The sequence below is a fragment of the Malaclemys terrapin genome, chromosome 1 (genome assembly GCF_027887155.1).
Source record: "Malaclemys terrapin pileata isolate rMalTer1 chromosome 1, rMalTer1.hap1, whole genome shotgun sequence".
NCBI lineage: Eukaryota > Metazoa > Chordata > Testudines > Emydidae > Malaclemys > Malaclemys terrapin.
In genome coordinates this window covers 350,763,845-350,784,486 of record NC_071505.1, presented here as the reverse complement: position 1 = coordinate 350,784,486, position 20,642 = coordinate 350,763,845, and the positions used below count along the sequence as shown (strand labels likewise).

The window sequence follows — 20,642 nt, the reverse complement described above, 5'->3', positions numbered from 1 at the left end:
TCCCCTTGGAAGGCTCTTTCAGAACTTCACTTCTCTGATGGTTAGAAACCTTTTTCTAATTTCAAGTGTAAACTTCCTGATAGCCAGTTTATATCCATTTGTTCTTGTGTCCACATTGGTACTGAGCTTAAATATTTCCTCTCCCTCCCTGGTATTTATCCCTCTGATATATTCATAGAGAGCAATTATATCTCCCCTCAGCCTTCTTTTGGTTAGGCTAAACAAGCCAAGCTCTTTGAGTCTCCTTTCATACGACAGGTTTTCCATTCCTCGGATCATCCTAGTAGCCCTTCTCTGTACCTGTTCCAGTTTGAATTCATCCTTCTTAAACATGGGAGACCAGAACTGCACACAATATTCCAGATGAGGTCTCACCAGTGCCTTGTATAATGTTACTAACACCTCCTTATCTCTACTGGAAATACCTCGCCTGATGCATCCCAAGATAGCATTAGCTTTTTTAACGGCCATATCACATTGGCGGCTCATAGTCATCCTGTGATCAACTAATACCTGAGGTCCTTCTCCTCGTCTGTTACTTCCAAGTGATGTGTCCCAAGTTTATAACAAAAAATTTTGTTACTAATCCCTAAATGCATGACCTTGCAATTTTCACTATTCCATTTTATCCTATTACTATTACTCCTGTTTACAAGGTCATCTTCCTGTATGATATCCCAGTCCTTCTCTGTATTGGCAATACTTCCCAGCTTTGTGTCATCCGCAAACTTTATTATCACATTCCCACTTTTTGTGCCAAGGTCAGTAATAAAAAGATTAAATAAGATTGGTCCCAAAACCAATTCCTGAGGAACTCCACTAGTAACCTCCCTCCAGCTTGACAGTTCACCTTTCAGTGTGACCCGTTGTAGTCTCCCCTTTAACCAGTTCCTTATTCACCTTTCAATTTTCATGTTGATCCCCATCTTTTCCAATTTAACTAATAATTCCCAATGTGGAACCGTATCAAATGCCTTACTGAAATCGAGGTAAATTAGATCCACTGCATTTTCTTTGTCTAAAAATCTTCTCAAAGAAGGACATTAGGTTGGTTTGGCACGATCTATCTTTTGTAAAACCATGTTCTATTTTGTTCCAATTACCATTGGCCTCAATGTCCTTAACTACTTTCTCCTGCAAATTTTTTCCCAAGACCTTGCATACTACAGATGTAAAACTAACAGGCCTGTAGTTACCCAGATCACTTTTTTTTCTTTCTTAAAAATAGGAACTATGTTAGCAATTCTCCAGTCATACAACCCCTGCGTTTACTGATTCATTAAAAATTCTTGCGAATGAGCTTGCAATTTTGTGTGCCAGTTCCTTTAATATTCTTGGATTAAGATTATCTGGGCCCCCCGATTTAGTCCCATTAAGCTGTTTGAGTTTGGCTTCTACCTCGGATGTGGTAATATCTACCTCCATATCCTCATTCCCATTGTCATCCTACCATTATCCCTAAGCTACTCCTCCAAGATCATTCCTTTCCAGTGACTGGCTACCAGGTGTGAACAAAGCTTTAATGTTTTCCCCAATCAAAAGATCCTTAGGCAATAACTTCCTTACACCCGCTATAACTTCATGCTTAGTACCATTATATTCAAGGTGGATTCTGGCTAAAGGCATGTGTCAAGGCTGCTTCCCCACTCTGAACTTTAGGGTACAAATGTGGGGGCCTGCATGAAAACTTCTAAGCTTAACTACCAGCTTAGATCTGGTCCGCTGCCACCATGCCCAAATGTGCTAATTCCCTTCCCTGGGTAGCCTTGAGAGACTCTTCACCAATTCCCTGGTGAATACAGATCCAAACCCCTTGGATCTTAAAACAAGGAGAAATTAACCATCCCCCGCCTTTCTCCCACCAACTCCTGGTGGATCAAGATCCAACCCCCTTGGATCTAAAAACAAGGAAAAATCAATCAGGTTCTTAAAAAGAAGGCTTTTAATTAAAGAAAAAGGTAAAAATCATCTCTGTAAAATCAGGAGGGAAACTAACTTTACAGAGCAATCAAACTTAAAGAGCCCAGAGGACCCCTCTCTAGCCTTAGGTTCAAAGTTACAGCAAACAGAGATAAACACCCTAGCAAAAGGTACATTTACAAGTTGAGAAAAACAAAGATAAAAACTAACACGCCTTGCCTGGCTGTTTACTTACAAGTTTGAAATATGAGACACTTGTTCAGAAAGATTTGGAGAACCTGGATTGATGTCTGGTCCCTCTCAGTCCCAAGAGCGAACAACCCCCAAAACAAAGAGCACAAACAAAAGCCTTCCCCCCACCAAGATTTGAAAGTATCTTGTCCCCTTATTTGTCCTTTGGGTCAGATGCCAGCCAGGTTACCCGAGCTTCTTAACCCTTTACAGGTAAAAGGATTTTGGAGTCTCTGGCCAGGAGGGATTTTATAGTACTGTACACAGGACAGCTGTTACCCTTCCCTTTATAGTTATGACAGCATGCTTACAGTAAACTCATAGAGGGCTACAATATTCACACTCTGATTTGGTAAGTAATCTTCCTCTTTGACAAGATCTGCTTTAAGAAGAGTGACTTTAGAAACTATAACACTGCTCTACAGCCAAAATGCTTCTGAAATAAATGTAGTCAAACTTTACGAATTCTGGGTCACTGAGAACGAAAATGATGCTCGTAATTGTTGATTGGCTCTAGTTTTCAAGATATGCTATTGGGTCAGTATGTATGACCCTTGACTTGGGAATGGCGGACGATAAGTGAGTTATAAAAGCAAGGGATCTCAATTTAAACCAGAAATGACTAAAATACATCTTTGACTGGATCTATGAATAAATCTATAACTGGGTTTGGACAGTACTTGCTTTTTAGGCAAAACAATGAATTACGCAATCTGAAGCTGGTATTGCATCATACATGATATGAATTGCATCATGTTATTCCTAGAAGTCATGGATGATGCAATCATAAGGAAGCTTACATCACTCTGCTGAACAAATTGCCCTATATCAGCTCTAGAAATCATACAGTGTTGTGCTCTCTTATTTGTCAGTGTTTGATTTTGCAAAGTGACACATTTCTGTTTAGCCAAAGCGAGCAGAGATGCCTCGTACTTATGTGAACAGTGCAGATAACTTCTGCTATGTTTGTGGTGAAGTGACTTTTGCATCACAAAAGTGCAGTATAACCACTATGGTGAAGAAGGCTTATCACCTCTACTTTGGCTGCATAATTGGAGATCAGGACAAGAGGTGGGCCCCACACATATGCTGCAACACTTGTGCAACAAATCTTCACCAGTGGTTGAACAGGAAAAGGAAATCTATGCCTTTTGCAGTGCCAATGATTTGGAGAGAGCCAACAGATCATCCCAGCAATTGTTACTTCTGCATGGTGCCTCCAGTTGGGAAAGGCATGTCAAACAAGAAAAAGTGGACTGTGCATTATCCAAACATTCCATCAGCTATACACCCAGTACCCCACGGAGAAGGACTGCCGGTTCCTGATGCACCAGAATTATTCTCACTTGAGTCAGACGAGGAAGAGGAAGAGAATGAAACTTCTGGTCCTGAACCATCAATGTCACAGGACCCACATTTTCTCCCATCCTCCTCCTCTGAACCACACCTCATAACACAAGGTGAACTGAATGACCTTGTCAGGGATTTGGAACTACCCCAGAGTAAGGCAGAGCTGTTGGGTTCCAGACTACAGCAGTGGAATCTCCTGGCAGGTGATGTTAGGGTTTCCATGTTCCCTGACCGTCAAAAGGATCTTGTCCCATTCTTCTTCATGGAAGGTGATCTTGTAGCCTGCAACAACATCGATGGTGTGATGGCAGCCCTCAACATCGTTCACGATCCAGATGAGTGGAGACTGTTCATTGATTCATCAAAGATGAGTCTTAAAGCTGTTTTACTGCATAATGGCAATGTTTTGCCATCAATTCCAGTTGGTCATGCACTCCATATGAAGGAAACCTATGAGAACATGAAACAACTTTTGAGCTGCATAAACTATGACCAACATCAGTGGCAGCTTTGTGGCGATTTGAAGGTTGTTGCTCTCTTGCTTGGTCTGCAGACTGGATACACAAAGTACTGCTGTTTTCTCTGCGAATGGGATAGTCGTGCAAGAGACTCCCATGACATCAAGAAAGATTGGCCACTCCGACAGTCATTGGAGCCTGGGAGGAAAAGTGTTCAGCATCCACCACTTGTTGAATCAAGGAAGATTTTGTTACCACCCTTACACATCAAGTTGGGTCTGATGAAGAACTTTGTCAAGGCCATTGACAAAACACAAGCAGCTTTCAAGTATCTCCGTGGAAAATTTCCAAGGTTAAGTGAAGCTAAAATAAAGGAAGGTTTCTTTATTGGTCCTCAGATTCGTAAACTTCTTCGAGATGATGCATTTGACCATGCACTGTGTGGCAAGGAAAAGATGGCATGGAAAGCCTTCCAATTAGTGGCAATAAATTTTCTCAGCAACAACAAGGCAGACAACTACAGGTTGTTGGTGGAAAACCTCCTCAAGGCATACAAAAGCCTTGCTTGCAACATGTCACTAAAGATAAAGTTTTTGCACTCTCATCTAGATTTTTTTCCACCGAACTGCGGAGCAGTGAGCGACAAGCACGGCGAGCAGAACATTGGAACAATGGAGAAATGCTATCAGGGCAAATGGAGCCCATTAACGCTTGCAGACTATTGCTGGACAGTGACAAGAGATGCTCCATTTAATGAATACAAGAGACAAGCCAAGAAGCTCCGAGTAGACACTGAATAGGACTAAACTATGGACATAATAGTTTTTTGCCTTTTGTTTCATAATAAATTTTATTTAAAGAACCCTTTTGCTGATTTTTAAAGTGTTACATAAACAGGACAGGGGAAATATTATCATGTAAAGCAACCATAAACACATGAAAAGACCTAGGTTTACAATTTATGATTAAAATTCTACTATCTACACAATATACATAGACATAAAATGTAAAAAATTAAATATCTTAGAAATGGTAGCCAATCAGTTGTTTTAATTGTCATATTTGAGTTCAGCACTTCAAAATACATAATAAATAGCACATTTTATCTCTGAAGCAGATGACTTCTCAAAAATTGTAGACCAATGTAATTTGCCCTAAACAACTTTTACCATTGACTTTGCACACTCTAGGAATTTTCCATTACCACTCCTATGCATAGCATTGGCACAATTTATGGGGTCACCTTGTATTGAACTCACAGACACAGGCACTTAACATTATCAGATCTCTCAGTTCTTGATTTGTAGCTTTCTTTTTAAAGCTTATCCCCTTTTCTGAACACAAATCTTCCAGGGCTTTTTTGTCAAGGCCCTCATATGCTCTTTTCTCATCCATTGCAACTGCTCTTAAACCAACCAAACTCTCACTACCAAAATTCAAATTTGCATAGCGAGGGGTTCTGACTCAAAGCTTCATTGACCTGTTTCTGTGGATCCTAGCATGACTAAACCTCTATAATAATGATGGGTTTGGTGGGACCCAATTGAGAGTGTCAGTTCAGGACAAATTGATTGACGTCTGTCTCCTACACTTGGCCCAGCTGTGGAACTCCTCCTGCTGCTGTGCCTGCTGATCCTGGAGCAACTCAGCTAAGGGAGCTTGAACACGGGAGGTCAGGAGGCCAGGGGCCACTTTGAAATTTGTTTCTCTATTACACGGAGATGCCACAGGGAATAGAAGGTTTGGAGGATGAGGGATTCGGGTGGAGGACAGGAGGGACTCCGGGGGGTGGATCAGAGGAGGTAGTCAGCATGTGGCAGGTGCGGGGCCACGGGGTAGATGAGTTGAGGAGAGGAGGGACTCAGTAAGTGTTAGAGAGGGGGCTCATGGAGGAAGTGTTGGAGGAGAGGAGGGAGTCGAGATGCAGGAAAGGCCATGGTGACCAGGCATAGCAGGGACAGAAAGAGGTGGAGCATAGGTGGAGCCATGGAAGAAAAGTGGGGAGGGGCATCAGGGGCAGAGAGCAGGTGGCCACCATGGCCAGGCAGCCACGCTTTCAAATGTGGTGGGTGAGTCAGCACCACAGGGGAGGTTTAGCCTCCCTCGGCCTGTTATACCCACTGCCTATTGTGACAGATGGAGGAGATGACGAAACACACCAAGTTCTGGACTTTGCTTGTCTCGCTCGTTATGAGCTGCCTCTGCAGGTCTGTTCAGCTGCATCTTCCTTTCTCATGGCTGGTCGGTGGATTCCACGCCCCCGTCTTTCTCAGCAGGCTTGGGCTGGAGTTGGTGCCTTATCTTCTCATAGAGCGAGCTGGAGTGATGCATTAACAGGGCGAAGGGATAGCTCAGTGGTTTGAGCATTGGCCTGCTAAACCCAGGCTTGTGAGTTCACCCCTTGAGGGAGATACTTAAGGATATGGGGCAAAATCAGTACTTGGCCCTGCTGGTGAGGGCAGGGGGCTAGACTCAATGACCTTTTGGGGTCCCTTCCAGTTCTATGAGATAGGTATATCTCTCTCTATATTATTATTATTAATCTGTTCTCTGCTTTCTTCCTCCTTCCCCCTCTGGCCTCTGCAGTCTGCAAAGGAATCTTCCATTCCATACTCACACCTTTAACCCTTCCCCAAAATACCTTGTGATGCTTGCAATAGCGTTAGCAACATACAATGCTAATCTGCTTCCCAAGGGGATCTACGGGAGGGAGGGAGCTGTTGAGGTATGACACTATTTAAGGTGGTCCTTCCTAGGCCACTTCCTACCACATCACTGCAAATGTCCCAAGCTCCCCGTATGCGGTAAGCTAATGGGAAGGGTGTCTGCTCACCCTTAGAGATATCTTCTGGTGGCTGTGGACAGCAAGGTCTTAATATCTTTTTTTGTGCAGCAACTGCTTCTTACTGTGGTATGGCCCAGCCTCCCAGGGCCAGCTCAGTCCAAGAGCTCTCCCCTGCTGGGGTAGTCCAAACAGCAAATAAGAGGGATCAATGCTGGCAGACGTGGGGCTGCATTGCTACACAGCAGCAGCCCCTTGCCTTTTGGTAGAAAATGGTATATTATGACTGGTATCCGTCGTCGTCGTACTGCAGTGGCTATCAGTCATGCTGCACCGTCGGCTGCCAGCTTAAGATGTAAAAAATAGATTTGTTCTGTATTCATTTGCTTCCCCTCCCTCCGTGAAATCAACGGCCTGCTAAACCCACGGTTTTGAGTTTAATCTTTGGGGGGGGCCATTCTGTGTGACAGTTGTTTGTGTTTCTCCCTGATACACAGCCACCTTTCTTGATTTTAATTCCCTGTTCCTGTACGCCATGTCGTCGCTCAGCCCTCCCTCCCTCCCTCCCTCCTTCCCCTGGTCCGTCAGATACTAGTTTTGCGCCTTTTTTCAGACCAGGCGCCATAGCTAGCACTGGGATCATGGAGCCCGCTCAGATCACCGCGGCAATTATGAGCACTATGAACACCACGCGCATTGTCCTGGAGTATATGCAGAGCCAGGACATGCCAAAGCGAAACCCCGACCAGCCGAGGAGGCGATTGCAGCGCGGCGACGAGAGTGATGAGGAAATTGACATGGCCATAGACCTCTCACAAGGCACAGGCCCCAGCAATGTGGAAATCATGGTGTTACTGGGGCAGGTTCATGCCGTGGAACACCGATTCTGGGCACGGGAAACAAGCACAGACTGGTGGGACCGCATCGTGCTGCAGGTGTGGGACAATTCCCAATAGCTGCGAAACTTTCGCATGCGTAAGGGCACTTTCATGGAACTTTGTGACTTGCTTTCCCTTGCCCTGAAGCGCCAGAATACCAGGATGAGAGCAGCTCTCACAGTTGAGAAGTGAGTGGCGATAGCCCTGTGGAAGCTTGCAATGCCAGACAGCTACCGGTCAGTCGGGAATCAATTTGGAGTGGGCAAATCTACTGTGGGGGATGCTGTGATCCAAGTTGCCAGAGCAATGAAAGACCTGGTGATATCAAGGGTAGTGACTCAGGGAAACGTGTAGGCCACAGTGGATGGCTTTGCTGCAATGGGATTCCCAAACTGTGGTGGGGCCATAGACAGAACCCATATCCCTATCTTGGCACCGGAGCACCAAGCCACCGAGTACATAAACCGCAAGGGGTACTTTTCAATGCTGCTGCAAGCCCTGGTGGATCACAAGGGATGTTTCACCAACATCAACGTGGGATGGCCGGGAAAGGTACATGATGCTCGCGTCTTCAGGCACTCTGCTCTGTTTCGAAAGCTGGAGGAAGGGACTTTCTTCCCGGACCAGAAAGTAACCGTTGGAGATGTTGAAATGCCTATCGTGATCCTTGGGGACCCAGCCTACCCCTTAATGCCATGGCTCATGAAGCCGTACACAGGCAGCCTGGACAGGAATCAGGACCTGTTCAACTACAGGCTGAGCAAGTGCCGAATGGTGGTGGAATGTGCATTTGGATGTTTAAAAGCGCACTGGCGCAGCTTACTGATTCGCTCAGACCTCAGCGAAAAGAATATCCCCATTGTTATTGCTACTTGCTGTGCACTCCACAATATCTGTGAGAGTAAGGGGGAGACCTTTATGGCGGGGTGGGAGGTTGAGGCAAATCGCCTGGCCGCTGATTACGCACAGCCAGACACCAGGGCGGTTAGAGGAGCACAGCAGGGTGCAATGCGCATCAGAGAAGCTTTGAAAACGAGTTTTGTGACTGGCCAGGCTACGGTGTGAAACTTCTGTTTGTTTCTCCTTGATGAACCCTCCGCCCCCCCCACCCGGTTCACTCTACTTCCCTGTAAACCAACCACCCCACCCTCTCCTCCCCACTTCGAGCACAGCTTGCAGAGGCAATACAGTCATTGTTACTTCTCATTCATGCATTCTTTATTAATTCATCACACAACTAGGGGGATTATTGCCAAGGTAGCCCGGGATGGGTGGGGGAGGAGGGAAGGAAAAGGACACACTGCGTTTTAAAACTTTAACTCTTATTGAAGGCCAGCCTTCTGATGCTCGGGCAATCATGTGGGGTGGAGTGACTGGGTGGCCGGAGGGCCCCCCACTGTGTTCTTGGGCATCTGGGTGAGGAGGCTATGGAACTTGGGGAGGAGGGCTGTTGGTTACACAGGGGCTGTAGCGACGGTCCCTGTTCCTGCTGCCTTTCCTGCAGCTCAACCATACGCTGGAGCATATCAGTTTGATGCTCCAGCAGCCGGAGCATCGACTCTTGCCTTCTGTCTGCAAGCTGACGCCACCTATCATCTTCAGCCCGCAACTTGCTCTGTTCATCCCGCGATTCAGCCCGCCACCTCTCCTCTCGTTCATATTGTGGTTTTCTGTAGTCTGACATTGACTGCCTCCACGCATTCTGCTGTGCTCTATCAGCGTGGGAGGACATCTGGAGCTCCGTGAACATATCATCCCACGTCCTCCGTTTTCTCTTTCTAATGTTCAGTAGCCTCTGTGAAGGAGAAACATTTGCAGCTGGTGAAGGAGAAGGGAGAGGTGGTTAAATTTTGCTGTTCACATTACACAGCACATGTGCTTTTGTTACAAGGTCGCATTTTTCCTCTTATAGTGAGGGTCTGCCGGTTTGGTGTGAGAGATCACTCACGCAGTGCCAGGCAGCAGATTTCGGCTTGCAGGCAGCCATGGTAAGCCACAGTCTTTTGGCATTTTAACCTTCTTAACATGTGGGAATGGTTTCAAACAGCAGTGCCCTCATTTCCCATATCAAGCATGAATTGGGTTGGCCATTTAAAATGGGTTTGCAATGTAAAAGGAGGGACTGCGGTTTCCGGGTTAACATGCAGCACAAACCCAACTAACCCCCCTCCTTCCCCCCAACCCAATTCTCTGGGATGATCACTTCACCCCTCCCCCCACCGCGTGGTTAACAGCGGGGAACATTTCTGTTCAGCAGAGCAGGAATGGGCACCCCTGAATGTCCCCTTAATAAAATCACCCCATCTCAACCTGACTAGAATATCACCACAGTCAAATGGCCCCAGGGCAACACATCAGACAATTCCGTGTCTATTCCCTCATAGATGTGGGATACGACGTGAGATGAACTGCAGGTCATTTTGGCCCTGGGAGTGGTGAAGGAATCTCACAATGAGTGGAGATTTCCCAGTGTACTACTTCTGACCCAGGATAGCACAACCCGTTTCTGCATCGATTTCTGAAAGATCAACACAGTATTGAAATTTGATGCTTCCCTGATGCAGTGAATACATGAAGACTTAGAAGAGTTTCAGCTGCCAAATATATATCAACTTTAGACCTCACAAAGGGATACGGGCAAATACCTTTGATGCCAGAATCCTGGGAGAAGAACGCTTTTCACACCCATTGGATTTCATCAATTCAGGATCACGTCATTTGGACTAGACAGAGTGGCATTGACTTTTCAGAGATTAATGGATGGGATATTACAATTGCATGGGCAGTATGCAGCGTGTACACTGATACAATCTATTAAAAATTGGTTTTGGTCCCATATCTTCTGGCAGCATTGCCACACACAGTGCAGTTGGCAGTACATTACACAGCTACAATACTCAGGTTGCCTTAACAATCTGAGCCCTTATTATCGGCCAGTCATTCTCCACTCCCTGGCTTAGGAAAAGTTCCAGTTTCAAGGGACCATCTGGCCAGGAATTCACCAGCACAGTGACTTTTAATGTTTAGTAGTGTCAGAAACGTCAGTGGATTTATCTAGTAAAATTGGAACTACAGATGTATTAGAAATAGTTTAGAGAAATATTTGTTTTTAAAGACAGTTCCTTGTGTCTTACTGTGCCTTTCTATCTGTCACTGAACCTTCCTTTTTTTTTTTTTTTTTAGTTTATGTGGATTTTCCTCTGATTCACTAAATTTTCCAAATTCAGTAACTTCACTGCCCTATTGGGAACTGCAGACCAAGTCTATGTAGTGGGTTTCTGTGTTACCAGGGGGTTCACAACAAGAATGGGCCGCACACTGGCCAGATTCTGCTCTAACATTCTGCCCTCACTGGGTCACTCCAGATTGACACTGGCCTTTTTAGAACAAAATAGGAACAAAAAATTAACATAGGGGGCTCTTTCAGCACCCTAATAAAATAGCACTCTCTGTAGCAGGACCCAAAGCTTTGATTTTCACAGCTGGGAGCCAAAAGTTAATCACCAACTGTGGTAAACTTGATCTCATTCAGATCAACCACAAAACTCCCAACGTGGCCTGGAGTTCACTCTAAATCCACCTGTGGGGACTTTAAAAAATGGCCTGATTTACACTGGCCATGAGCCTCCAGTGACTTCAACTGGAGTCATCCTGTGGCCTCTAAGGACGGGTGAGCTCATTTAGACCAAAGAAGAACTGACTGCAGAGTTCCTGAAATCTCAAACTCTGATGTGTATAGGTTCAGATCAATCAGGTTAACAACTTTTTTAGGGCAGGAGATGAGTCTGATCTTTCTGTGCCCCTGCATCTCTGGTTCGAGAAGCGCCGAAAGGCAGTAAATATAAAAGCATGTTTGGTAAATTGCTTGTTTCTGCATTAAATTTAGTGTTAAGGTTTCAGGAAAAGTTCCAGGTTCAAGTCAGGGACCATCTGGGCAGGAGTTCACCTGCGCAGTGACTTGACATGTTTATTCGTGTCCTGAAATCTCACTCAGAGGTTTTAGAGGGTCAGGTCAATCAGGATAACACTTTTTTAAAGGCAGGAGAGGGGTCTGCTCCTCTCTGTGTCCCTGCATCTCTGGTTTTCGAGAAGCCACAAAAACCAGTAAAAATAAAAGTATGTTTCTGCCTTAGAAGAAATCTAACCCTTGGGAGGTCCAGGAACGCACAGTGTGTGGAGACTAGTAGGGACGTGCAGTATCCAGATCGGGAATGAACATCCTGCCTAGTGCACAGACCAGAGAGGCATCACAAGTTCTCCTAGAATCCGTGTGGGGGGTATTAGACAGTAACATATAGTAGACCACATTCTGCCAGATTTTATCTGACACCTTCGCCCATCTCAACCATCCCTCCTCCCGTGAGTAGCCCCACTACAGCCTTGTGGTAACATCAGCAATTGCCAATATGGAAAAGCAGCCTCAGGAAGGGGTGTTTGGTTTTCTAAGGGGCTGGAATAAGTTAAAGCTTTGTGTCGTTTTGAGGAAGAGTTATTGACACTGGTTACTTTTAGTCTCCACGTCTGTTCTCCCTCCCACCGGGTCTGTGCCTTTCTGCTTCCCTACACAGGCTGAGCTGTTGCTGGGGTTCCCTTTGCCCCCAGAAAGGCAGTTCAGGCTGATCTCCCCCTTTTCCCTGGTGCAGGCAGACACTTTGTTTAACCTAATCTGAGGAGATGTTTCTGTGAGCTGCCTCTGTCGGGTCTGACACCTGTTTTTGGTTTTGGGTGAATGGCAGCGCTGTGTGCCACAGCTGGAAATTGTGGGGGGTTGGAGACCTACATGGACAAGTAGCCAGCACTGGGGCTATGGAATTAGGAAGTGGGTTTTGAGTGGGCAGCTGGGCAGTGCTGAGGGTAGTAGAGGAAAGCAGAGTGTGTACACAGAGAATCGGGAAGCACTGAGGGTTGTGAGGACAGGCAGTGGGTACACAGGAACAGACAAGCAGAGCTGAGTGTGTTGGGGACAGGGAGCGGTATATACATGCCAGGTGGGCAGTGCTGCTGAAATTTTTTTTTTTTTGTAATTGTTGGTCCAAGGCCAGCGCTGGGAACTTTCCTGGCCCTGAGTACATTTGTGCTGGTCTATGGGTCTCCTTGCCCTGGCAAGCCACAGAACTGCAGCCTGTGTGTCACAACATTTACTCAGCTTTATTTCCAACTGGTGTTGTTGTTTTGTAACTTCAGACCAGTAGAAAGAACAACTGATCTTTGTTTGACACTGCAGCCCCTATTTCTCATTGTGATATTATTATGATGTGATTATAGCATATTTATGACACATTTCATGTAAGATGTGTCTTGTAAGATTCATTGGAAAACGTATGATGTTCTGAATATGATTATCCTATTTGTATCCATGTATCATTTGTGTACCTGAAGTCATGACTATTGACTATGTATCTGTTTTTCAATTGTAGTTACAACTGGGTAACGCCCAGTAGGCAAGATGCCTTCAGTTTAGGGAGCTGGTTGGGAAGGGCCTATTCAGGGAAATGAGACAATAGGGAAGACAATAGGCCTTAGGAAGTTTCCATCCCTTTCTCTACAGTCTACTTTACGGCCCTGTTGGGCAATTTCACAGTTCTGGTTGTTGTAGGCAAAGAGAAGACCCTGTACAGGCTGATGTACCTGTTGCTCTGAATGCTGGCGCTCACAGACATCACCACATCAACCTCCTTCATGCCAAAGGCACTGTGTATATTTTGGTTCAATTTGAAAAGCATTACTGTGGCTGGCTGCCTCACCCAGATGTTCTTCTTTCACGCACTTCCTAATGTGCACTCAGCTGTCCTTGTGACAATGGCCTTTGATCGCTACGTTGCCATATGTAGCCCTCTGAGATATGCCACCATCCTCACCAATGCACGGATAGCTAAGCTAGGGCTAGTGGGTTTGATAAGAGCTGTTCTCTTCATTCTGCCCCTGCCCCTACTCCTGAGCAGGCAGCCATTCTGTGCCAAACACATTATCCCCCACACGTACTGCGACCACATGGCTGTGGCAAAGATGTCATGTGGGGACATTACAGTCAGTAGAGTGTATGGCTTGGTGATAGCATTTATATTCATTCTGTGCGATGTGACACTCATTGGCCTGTCCTATGGTCTGATCATCAGGGCCCTCCTCAGAATCTCCTCCAAGAAAGCCAACAACAAAGCAATTAACACCTGCTCAGCCCATATCTGGTTGATACTAATGTCTTATCCTCTAGGACTCTTCTCCAGTCTGACACACAGATTTGGTCAGGGTATCGCGCCGCACATTCAAGTCATCTTGTCAAATGTCACTTACCTCATTCCACCCATGCTCAACCCTATCATTTATGGGGTCAAAACCAAAGAGCTTGGTGACAAAGTGGTCAAAAACCATCTGCAGAATTCACTGACTTCATGCTACTGAATTTAAACCTGCCTGACAAGAGAGGGTTTTGAAAATGCACTATGTTACCCTTTATTTAAAGAGTGATCACTCAGAAAGTGATCAAGCTATTTGCAACCATATGATGTTCACTGGCCACAATAAATTAATAAAATAGAACACCACTTAGTTAAGGGTTGATTAGAAAGCAGTCTTTTAGATGCAAATTCAAAATCTAGCAGACAGTTTCTGTTACTTGCAATTGGAGGAGTGTACAGAAAATTAAATTAGTGAGAATGAGAGAAGATAAATGAATGAAAACCTTGAGTCTAGACGCCTCTGATATTAGAAGTTTATTGAAAGTTAGTAAAGGTGATGATCCATGTGGGGCCGTATGACCTCCGTGTTTGGTGGAAGTTATAAAAGATTAGCTAATATATTTCACTTTGGAGCAGTCCTCTGAATCCATCTTGAGAGACCCCTTTCCTGACACCCTTTCGCCCCAGTGGGTGACCAACTGGCCACTGTGAACCTTTTGTTTATTATTCAATTCCATTCCAGATGTTAGCTAAATACCTGGGATGTTCTAGACCTATTGCTTATGTCTGTGTGTGCCTCAGTCTAATAAACTGCAGTGTTAGACAAGAGTATGTTTAGTTGCATTTAATCCATGATCAGACAAAGTAGTAGTAAGTAGTAAAATAGTTACGTTGCCCCTGTTGGAAGTTCTGAAAACCCCAGGTTGCAGACTGCTGTGTTAAAGTACGACATCACCTTAGAGTCAAAAACATAACGCTCTCAGCTGGAAATTTCAAAACACACACTATTTCTGTTGTGAAAAACATGAAATGTAGGTGTCGACATGAAACAGAGATTCCCATGAAATGTCCAGGTGATTAAATTGCTTGACGTACTAAATCCTTAATGACCTAGATTGGCTGATATCTCACTTTTGCCATTGCTTTGTGGAGACCTTGGACAATTGGATAAGCAGTGGAGAGTTTTGACTAGGGTTCCTGGCCTCACACTCTGAACAAAAAGTACAGCACTTTTAGGTTGAAGGTTTCAAGTACATGGATGCCGCAGAGGAGAAAGATTTTAGTGAACTTGGTTTGTTTTCTCTTGCATTCCTGCTACTACCTTTTGGCAATGCTACAGTTGACAGATTGGTTTCTGAGATGAACTTGATAAAAACAAAACTGTGCAGCAAGATGGAAGAGGAACTTTTAGAATACACTGTTCCTGTTAGAGCATAGATGAAATGATGCCAAATCTGTAAAGAGTTTGCTCCAATGTAAAAAAATGATTGCACTGGTCACTGCTTTGTTTTGGGTGACATCTGGGTCTTGCATCTTTCTTTTTAAATCAAACCTTTACTAGGTATCTAATGAAAGTTTTCCTTTGTTCTTTGATATACAGACCAATGTGTTAATTAAAAGAAACGTTTGTTTGAAGAAGTAGATGGCTCACAAAATCCTAACTAACTTCACTTTACTACTAATGAATGAACTGTGTGATCTACTGAAGGTGAAGACATTAAGAACTTCAGTCTATCATTTCCAAACTGATGGGATAGTAGAGGAATTTCACAGAAACTTGATGGTGACATTAAAGAAGTTTGTAGCCTCAGATTGCAGACACTGGGACCAACTCTTCCCCAAACTCCTGTTTTGCTATCAGGAAGGTGCCTCAAGCTTCCAAATTTTCTCCCTTTGAATTGCTGTCTGGGAAGCAACCTTTTGGCTTTCCAGAGCTGCTTGGGGAAACATGGAAGAACAAAGACCCTAGGCAATGGGCATAGTTTAATACATTCTTCAATTAAGAAATGGCCTCAAGACTTCGTAGGCTTTTGCTAGAAGAATTTTGATAAATGCACAACAGACGCAATAGAAGGCCTATACCAAAGGGGTCCAGCTGTGATTGTTCAAACTGGTTGATAGAGTGTTATTGTTAGTACCAAGTTTGCTCTTCAAATTACTGGTTCAGTGGCAGGGACCGTTTGAGGTAGTAAGGCGTGTGTGACCCATCGACTATGAGGTCCAGCACCCAGAGAAGAAAAAGGAGACTGAGATAAGAATACAAGAATGGCCATACTGGGTCAGATCAATGGTCCATCTAGTCCAGTATCCTGTCTTTTGACAGGGGCCAATGCCAGGTGCTTCAGAGGGAAGGAACGGAACATGGCTATTATACAGGGTTCCCTCTCCTGTCATCCAGTCCCATCATCTGGCAGTCAGAGGCTAGGGACACTGAAAACATGGGGCAGCATCTCTGAACATCTTGGCTAACAGCCATTGATGGACCTATCCTCCATGTTCTTTTTGAACCCCATTATCCTTTTGGCCTTCACAACATCCCCTGGCAATGCGTTCAACAGGTTGACTGTGTGTTGTGTGTAGTACTTCCTTTTCTTTGTTGTAAACCTGCTGCCTATTATTTTCCCTGGTTGCTGTGTTATATGAAGGAGTAAACAAGATTTCCACATTCACTTTCTCCACACCATTCATGATTTTATAGACCTCTATCATATCTCCTCTTAGTCGTCTCTTTTCCAAGCTGAAAATTCCCAGTCTTTTTAATCTCTCCTCATATGGAAGCTATTCCATACCCCTAATCATTTTTGTTGCCCTTCTCTGTACCTTTTCCATTTCTAATACATCATTTTTGAAATGAGGTGACCATAATTACAGTATCCATGGCATGGGATTTAAATAGTGGCATTATTATATTGTCTGTCCTCTTATTTATACTTCTCAAATGGTTCCTAATATTCTTTTATCATTTTTGACGGCTGCTGCACATTGAGCAGATGTGTTCAGAGAACTCTCTGTAATAACTCAATGATCTCTTTCTTGAGTGGTGAAGTTATGAATATTGACTATGTATCTGTATTTCAAATGTAGTTACACCTGGGTAACACCCACTAGGCAAAATGCTTCTAGGATAGACAGCTGGTTGTGAAAGGCCTATTCGGGGTAATGGGCCATTAGGGGAAACAATAGGCCTGAGGAGAAGCTTATTCCCCACCTGGTGAACCTTCCTGAGAACGCTCCAGACAGCCTATGGGTAATGGCTGCTATGACCCAGCAGGGAATGCAAAGACATGTGATCAGATCACATGACACTGAACTCCATTTTGGGTACCTGTACTTTTCTGCAAACTGGATTGGGAACTGTTTTTGGAACAAATGATTCTGACCATATGTTAAAGCTATATAATGTGGGGTGTGACATCATCTAGTGGTCTCACTCCCCACACAAGAGAACCCCTGGAAACACCTGAGGAACAAAGACTGAACTGTGGGAAGTGCTGGTCTCAAGCTAAAATGATTTCTAGTCTGTGTAGGGAAACCTGGTGGACTGCTTGTATCACCAGCCCTAGTGAGAAATTGCTAATTAATTTCAAATATAGCTCATATATTAGGCCTAGTTTCGGGTTTTGTTTATTTGCTAGGTAATCTGTTTTGATTTGTTTGCTATCAGTTATAATCACTTAAAATCTTTTTTTAGTTGAACTTGTTTTTTGCATTATCTAAATCAGTGTGCCTTTGAGTGAAGTGTCAGCGGAAAATCTCAGCTTCGTTAACACAGTTTTGTAGCATACCCTTCCCACATCGAGGGGAGGATGAACCCTTTTAATCAGCATACATTGTACAGATCCCTGTGCAGTGCAAGACATTATAATTTTGGGTTTACTCTCCAGTGGAGGGTGTGAGCCTGGGGAGGTGGGAAATTGGCTGATGTCTACCATTTGTGCTTGGTTGGTTAAGTAATCCCTCGGTTAGCTCTGTTTGGGTGTGTGGTGCCGTAGACTGTCGTGATAACAGGGCCTGGAAAGGCTGAATCACCAGCAAAGCATTTTGAAAAAGGACCAGCCCAGCTGGGTGGTAAGAGGGCCACAGCAGTTCCCACAGCTCCCAGACTGCACCCCGGGGGTGACAGCCCATCACACTCATACCCTGTGGAGCTCAAATTAGTCCCCCAGGCTCCTATGACACAAGTATGGGGGAGGGACTGTAGCTCAAAGAAAAGATCCTGATGTAGCAGTTGTTTGATTCTTTCCCACTGTGTTCTCATCCCAGCAGGGCGCAGCTACCGAAAATACCACCACACTGAAATGGTCCCAGGGCATCAGGCATGGGAAACTCTGTGGCTCTCCCCTCATAAATTGTGGGATACCATGTGGGATGAACTCCAGGTCATTTTTACTATGGGAGGGGTGAAGGTGTCACACAGTGAGTGGAGAAGTCCCATGGTACAAGTTCTGAGGCAGGATAATACAATCATTTTCTGAAAGATCAACACAGTATTGAAATTTTATGCTGACCCGATGCAGAGAATGAATGAACTATTTGAACAGTTTGAGCTGCAAGATATTTATCCACTTTAGACCTCACAAAGGGATACTGGCAAATACCTTTGATGCCAGAATTCAGGGAGATGAAAGCCTTTCCCATACCCTTCTGCTTGCATCAGTCCAGGATCACATAATTTTTCCTCCACAGGGTGCCGGTGACTTTTAAGAAGCTAATGGACTGGATATTGCAACTACATGGTCAGTATAGCGCGCCATGCTGCTACGAGCAATTGAAAATGGTTTTTGGTCCCCTATTTTGTGGCAGCTTTCCCACACATAGAGAAGATGGCAGTACATTACACAAAGAAAAGAAAGCCATCGTCAGTGCTCCACGTAGGAAGGAAAAATCAGTTTCACACATACAGAATGGGAAGAGACTGTCTAGGAAGGAGTACAGCAGAAAGGGATCTAGGGGTTATAGTGGACCACAAGCTAAATATGAGTCAACAGTATGATGCTGTTGCAAAAAAAGCAAACATGATTCTGGGATGTATTAACAGGTGTGTTGTGAGCAAGACACGAGAAGTCATTCTTCCGCTCTACTCTGCTCTGGTTAGGCCTCAGCTGGAGTATTGTGTCCAGTTCTGGGCACCGCATTTTAAAAAAGATGTGGAGAAATTGGAAAGGGTCCAGAGAAGAGCAACAAGAATGATTAAAGGTCTTGAGAACATGACCTATGAAGGAAGGCTGAAAGAATTGGGTTTATTTAGTTTGGAAAAGAGAAGACTGAGAGGGGACATGATAGCAGTTTTCAGGTATTTAAAAGGGTGTCATAAGGAGGAGGGAGAAAACTTGTTCACCTTAGCCTCTAAGGATAGAACAAGAAGCAATGGGTTTAAACTGCAGCAAGGGAGGTCTAGGTTGGACATTAGGAAAAAGTTCCTAACTGTCAGGGTGGTTAAACACTGGAATAAATTGCCTAGGGAGGTTGTGGAATCTCCATCTCTGGAGATATTTAAGAGTAGATTAGATAAAAGGGATGGTCTAGACAGTATTTGGTCCTGCCATGCGGGCAGGGGACTGGACTCGATGACCTCTCGAGGTCCCTTCCAGTCCTAGAATCTATGAATCTATGAGTTGCTAGGCTGAACAGTCTGCAAGACTCAGTTTGCCATGACAATCTCACGCCTGGTATTGGCAAATCATTTCTTCACCCTGGGGGAGGCTCTCAAGCTGGAGATCTCCAGGGTCTATTTTCTGCTCTCCCTGCTGCTCACAGAGCCCTGGGAATTGTCTGGGAGTCCTGGCCAATCAGAGAGTCCCCAGGGACTGTACTAGGGAATCATAAAAGTTGCTGTTCCGCACAGCGAATTTCAGACATGTGAGATTCACACAGTGATTCTCATGGCTCTGCCTTCCTGTTGCAGTAAGGAGATACCCTCTCGCCGCTGACCAGTATTACGGTGAGTTGCCCCTTTCTGCATTAAAGTTAGTGCTGAGGGCTCAGGAAGGGCTCCAGGGTTGAACTGTTTAGCATTGTCAGAAGCACCAATGGATTTACCTGGGAAAATTGGAACTGCAAATGTATTGGAAATAGTTTAGACAGATATTTGTTTTTAAGATCAGTTCCTTGTTGTCTCTTACTGTCCTTCTATCTGTCTCAGTAGCTTTTTTGGGGGGGGCCGTGTGGTTTTTCCAATTCATCAACTCCACTGTGCTCTTAGTTAGTACAGCCAAAGCCTCTGCAGTGGGTATCTGTGTTACCAGAGGGTTCACAGCAAGAACGGGCCTCACACTGTCCAGATTCTGCTCTCACATTCTGCCTTCAGTGAGTCACTTCAGATTGACACTGGCTTCCCTGAGAGGAAAATCAGGCCCACATGTTTTGAAATCCCCATCTTTCATGACTGGTCTTTGAATGCCACATAAACTGGGGGTTTCCTTCAGAGTCTTTCACCACCTTGACAGAATACCGCTCTCTGTAGCCGGACCCAAAGCCATGATTTTAACAGCTGCAAGTCGAATTTTAAACACCAAGCCTAAATCTGGTCCCATTGAGATGAGTGGCAAAAAAGGTTCAAAACAATTAGGATAACAATTTTATTTCACGGGGGAGAGGGGTCTGCTCTCTGTGCCCCTGCATCTCTGGGTCTGGAGAGAATGAGAAGTGCCAAAATGAAGTAAAAATAAAAGCATGTTCCTGGCTTAGACGTATCCAGGCAGTGCTGGAAATCTCACCGGGGGAGGTCCAAGAACACAAAGTCTGTGGCGGCGGGGGAGGGAGGAGAAGGTGGGACGATGGGACGTGCAGTATCCAGATCACAGTGGCACAGAGTCCTGAAACTGGGCAAAATAGGAACTAGACATCC

The 20,642-nt window shown here is 44.8% G+C and overlaps 1 protein-coding gene across 1 annotated transcript in view; it reads right to left on the bottom strand.

Annotated features, from left to right (window-relative positions):
- Positions 1-8,942: 8,942 nt before the first annotated feature.
- The window catches only part of LOC128830259 (olfactory receptor 52P1-like), a 45,273-nt gene continuing 33,573 nt past the window's right edge, over positions 8,943-20,642 (bottom strand). The window contains exon 2 of the transcript XR_008443559.1: positions 8,943-9,437. The gene's annotated coding sequence lies outside the window, so the exon portion shown is untranslated. The remainder of the gene's footprint in view (positions 9,438-20,642) is intronic.